Raw genomic sequence first — 5297 nt, forward strand, 5'->3', positions numbered from 1 at the left:
AAGCGACTTGCTACGGCCTAAGGAACCGGAGTTACACAAATGCACATTAAATCATTTAATTACAAAAATCTCCACTGAAAAAAAAATCTCAGCTTTTCACTAAATCCCCATTGAAAACAACGGGCAGCTCTGCATAGACTTTCAATGGTAAATCGCCGCCATTGAAGTCAATGGGGTTTTTCTGCCATTGAAGTCAATGGGAAAAGTCCCGAAATTCAAGGGGGTCCATACTCCGTCGGGTTGGTCCAAGCGGGTCAAGGATGGTTCTGCAGCGATGCCGGAGCAGTGGCTACAGATACTCCAAACCCTGATCCGCTGGGCCCTCCGGAACCGGAGCTATGGAATACCAAAATTCAGTTTTTTCCACTTAGTCATTTTTCAGAGCCGTTTTTGCCGCCGCCGGCAAAGCCTATGGCGCGACCCGCTCTATCTGGTTCGACCTTTAGCGGGGATCCAGGATTCGGGGACCCGGTGCTGGTCGAGTGGGGGGAAGCCTCGGAACTAGGGGCAAAAAGAATTTTATTTCTAGGTGCCCTAGAACTGTTTATTCCCACATCAATTAACTTTGAACTTGACTCAAGTGATTGTAACTCTTTTTTAGACATTGTATCCGCTTTGCGGTTTGCGGTCTGGACGGCAGCCAACTTGTTCTTGGAAAGGTTACCTCGAGGCATCTCCATTGAAGTCAATGGGCCCATTGACTTTCAATGGGAAACCGCCGCTCTCCCTCTTGGGCGCCACCTGCTGGTCTCTGCAGGAAACAGGACTAAAACAGTACAATTCTCCATTGAAATGCATTGAGCCCTATTGGCGGCCAATGGGGAACCTGCAAAATGGTGCCTGAAAAGGCGGGAAAATTACAAAAAGAGCTATAATCATTAAATAACTATTAACCCTTGTGCTCCCGGATGAATTCTAGTGTGTGTGTGTGTGATGCAGACACTAATTAACCAGACAGTACCATGGGACAGGGGAACAGGGGAAAATACATTTACAGGTTATAACAAGGGTTAAATCACATTTCTGGACCTCAGTCCAGTTAGCCCCTTGTCTCCCTGGCGAGGTCAGGGGTGGCCAAATGGGGTGCAACCCCTTTAATACCGGGCCACCTCCTTTCTCCCTCTACAATTATATTTTCAGGAATATTTTTCCTTTCCTTTTTAACTTCATATGTACCAGATAGTTATAAAGAGACAATATGGCGTCTCTCTGGTTTTAGATATACATGTAAGAATAGTGTGCAAAATATCTTTATATTTCAGAATATGTGACGAGATCTCATACTATATCTCTTTATGAGTTTCAGGTTTGGCTTTCTTTTGTCTAGTTAATATCACACCATTCTTCAACGACGACGACCATTAATTTAGTACTAGAGGTAAGTTTGTTACGTGTCCTTTCTTCACCGGGAATAAATTTCAAGCAGAAATGGGTTATTTTCCGGTGCCTAATTGGGAAGCAGTGCCACGTTACCATTGTTTATCTTTCTTTCACCGTTACACCAGTTTCAGGGTATGAGTTAGTGGCTTGCCCCGGGAGACTTCACGGCTCTCCATGTTTGGTGTGAGGTAAGAATTGGCACCCTTGCCCAGCAGGCAGCAGTACCAGTTTCTAATCTTACTACACATGGGTCTCTTTATTACAGACAGTGGAGAAAATGTGCGGAAATGTAGCGTCGTCACACTGCGCCATTTTGTGCTCCCGCATGGTAACAAAGTTTAACCAAGTAGACTAATAGCCAGAGGTTTACTCCACATCAGACCTAGTGGGAGACGTGGCACACAGAGATGGAGATTGATGTCCACCCTTCTTTATATGACTTAGTGCCGGGGTTCTCAAGACTGCCCGCCCCTACTGGTTGGGTTTTCAGGATATCCCTGCTTCAGCACAGGGGGCTCAATCAGTGGCTCAGTCGAAGTCTGTGTTAAAGCAGGGATATCCCTAACACCTGGCCTGTTGGTGGCCCTTGAGAACGGGAGTAGGGCACCCCTGCCTTAGATCGGTCCCCTCACCAACTCCCTAAATGGCAAAGTTGAGTAGAGCAGCTTGACCGGTTGGCACAGAGTGGAGACCACGCCTCTTCCTGCAACCGTGGAAGCTAGAGCCCGTTTGGTGGTCTGCGTCCTGCCGCCAGCATGCGAGATGACGCAACCCTAACGGTGCCAGACTTTCTTCCCAGGGAGCACCTATACATCTGGCAAGAATGGGAGGAAAGACTGGGGGGGGTGCAAGATGGGTGGGGGTGCAGGACTTATAACAGCTAGAAGGGGCGAGGGTGCTGGTCATGGCAGTAGAGCTGCACCTCAAATTCCGATGTATGCAAGGGGATAACGGGGAAGGGCAGGTGGCAGACCTGGCTGAGACGTGTGAAGGTACTGTACTTACACGTGATAATTTTATTTGCTTGACACTGTACGGCGGAGGCTTTTTGTCACCTTTTCACTCACCGTAATTTATATAAAGGTATGGGGTTGCAATCTGTTCCAGCGTCGCATTACAAAGCCAGTATAACCAGCCTCACACTGATGTTACCCAAGAGCTGTTTCTGAGTAGGGTTTCTGGCTCTGCCCTTCTGAAAATCTGTGTAATGCGGCAGGCAGAAGCTTATAGGGGGGGGGGCATGTTAAAATAGACCAGGAGCAAACAGTGTGCTCATTTGCATGTCATTACCCAGAATCCCTGGCTGCAGTGACAGCACTGTATGCTAAGAGATAACGGGGGAAGGGCAGGGTTGAAGACCTGTCGGAGACGTGAGTGCGCTCACACGTGGGGTGGGGGAGGGGGGGGGGTTTGCTGTATATTAATAAACTTGTAAGAAAATCCCTCAACCAGCCCCTGCTTCAGCATAGGTGGCTCAGCCTATATAGACTATTTATATTATTATAGGTTATTATTTATAGATTTGGTTTCAGTCTGAATTGCTGAATTGACAACAGAATGACGAGGCTTTTAATCAATATTGAATTGCACCAGGTTATCACAGCAAATATATTATTAGCAGAGGAATGTGTGTGTGTCTGTGTGTTTATCTGTGTGTGTGTCTGTCTGTGTATGTCTGCTTGAGTCTGCGTATGTCTGTCTGTGTGTGTGTCTGAATCTGAGTGTGTCTGCGTGTCTGTCTCTGTCTGTCTCTCTCTGTCTCTGTGTGTGTGTGTGTGTGTGTGTGTGTGTGTGTGTGTGTGTGTGTGTGTGTGTGTGTGTGTGTGTGTGTGTGTGTGTGTGTGTGTGTGTGTGTGTGTGTGTGTGTGTGCGTGTGTGCGTGCATGGCTGCTGAGTAATGGTTTCATTTGTAAAAGACAGATTTCACAATGTTCAAAAAGATCATTTTTTGTGCTTTTATATATTTTCTAGCTTGTTATCACAGTAACAGGAACCGTTCTGGACACAAGTTGCCCCAAAATACCATCTCTACCATTGAATATCGGACAGCTGTTGAATTATGGAGTTACTGATTGCCTTTTAAATTCTGTTCTTAAAATAGTAAAGATTCCAACATCAAAAGTAAGTAATAAAGTCTGTGTTATACGTGCACCCACTGACAATTACTCGTTACCAGCAATCTAAGGCCCATATTCACTAAACAGTGCTAAGTTTTAGCATCCATTCATACCCTATGTTGGGTCTGTGCCTACGTGAATAACCTTCAATGTTATGAATAACTTTCCTTTGCGTGTGCTTCTTTTATATAAAACTAAAAGGTTAACCTCCCCAACAATTTAACTACAAAATGTGTTTGTTATCTGGGATGTGTATGCACGCTTTGTACTGACGGCTACTGCATGGTGACACGCGTGTGCACACTTTGTACTGACAGCTGCTGCATGGTGAAACGCGTGTGCACGCTTTGTACTAAAGGCTACTGCATGGTGAAACGCATGTAGACACTTCGTACTGTGACCGCTCTCCTTCATTGTGAAATGCGTGTGTAAGCTTTGTACTGTACTGTGACGGCTCTCCTTCATGGTGAAAAGCGTGTGCACGCTTTGTACTGTGGCCACTCTCCTTCATGGTGAAACGTGTGTGCACTTGTTAAAAAATGTACGAGAACCCGCACAACCTGCACTCGTACACTTCTCTGCTGTGCAATCGTTTGAGTGTAAAATGTGTTTATTCAAAAGCAGCAAAAAAATCAGAAAAACTGGAATTTACCACATTTCAGACATCTGTCGATTCTCTTCTCTGCTTATCTTGCTGCATACAGTTCTAGATTCGGGGTTGTCTTACATTCTCTTCTCTGCTTATCTTGCATTCAGTTCTAGATTTGGGTTCTCTTAGATTCTCCTCCCTGCTTATCTTCTTGCATTCAGTTCTAGATTAGGGGTTCTCTAACATTCTCCTCTCTGCTTATATTGCTGCATTCAGTTCTAGATTTGGGGTCCTCATATTCCCTTCTCTGCTTATCTTGCTGCATTACGTTCTAGATTGGGGGTTCTCTTACATTCTCCTCTCTTCTTATCTTGCCTTCAGTTCTAGATTTGGGGTTCTCTTAGATTCTCCTCTCTGCTTATCTTGCAGCATTCAGTTCTAGATTAGGGGTTATTTTACTTTCTCCTCTCTGCTTATCTTGCTACGTTCAGTACTAGATTCAGAGTTCTCTTAGATTCCCTTCTCTGCTTATCTTGCTGCATTCAGTTCTAGATTTGGGTTCTCTTACATTCTCCTCTCTGATTATATTGCTGTATTCAGTTCTAGATTCGGGGTTCTCTTAGATTCTCTTCTCTGCTTATCTTGCTGCATTCAGTTCTAGATTTGGGATTCTTTTGCACATTGGCAGAGCGAGTTTCTTGTTCCTCATGCTTTGAAAAATGTTCCAAAATGGCATCAATTTGACGGCCGCACAAACCGGGAGAGTTCCCCATGAGTGGGACGGGATATCACGTGCCAGTTGGAGAATATCACGGTGCCCATTAATGTTGTTACTACCGGGTAATGATTTCTTGTTGCTTTCCCCACAGCTCGACCTATCCACACTCAAACTCATAGAAATTTTCCCTGGGGTAAGTGAATTTTATTAAACATTCTATGACTCGGGATGTGCTAAGCAGCAATGGCGTGTATCACACACTAACGCAGCGTTAACAGCCACAATGCCGAGTATAACGCAGCGTTAACAGCCACAATGCAGAGTATCACACACCAATGCAGCGTTAACAGTCACAATGCAGAGTATCACACACTAGCACAGTGTTGACTGTCATTATGCAGAGTATCACACACCAATGCATCGTCAACAGTCACAATGCAGAGTATCACACACCAACGCAGTCACGCAGTCACAATGCCGAGTATCACACACC

The 5297-nt window shown here is 45.3% G+C and overlaps 1 long non-coding RNA gene across 1 annotated transcript; it reads left to right on the forward strand.

Moving 5' to 3' along the window:
- Window positions 1–1334: 1334 nt before the first annotated feature.
- Window positions 1335–5297, forward strand: LOC142475810 (uncharacterized). Its single transcript, XR_012791145.1, has 3 exons — window positions 1335–1378; window positions 3352–3501; window positions 4956–5297. It is a non-coding gene; the product is annotated as an uncharacterized LOC142475810 (long non-coding RNA).

The sequence above is a fragment of the Ascaphus truei genome, unplaced genomic scaffold (assembly GCF_040206685.1).
Source record: "Ascaphus truei isolate aAscTru1 unplaced genomic scaffold, aAscTru1.hap1 HAP1_SCAFFOLD_1399, whole genome shotgun sequence".
Lineage (NCBI taxonomy): Eukaryota > Metazoa > Chordata > Amphibia > Anura > Ascaphidae > Ascaphus > Ascaphus truei.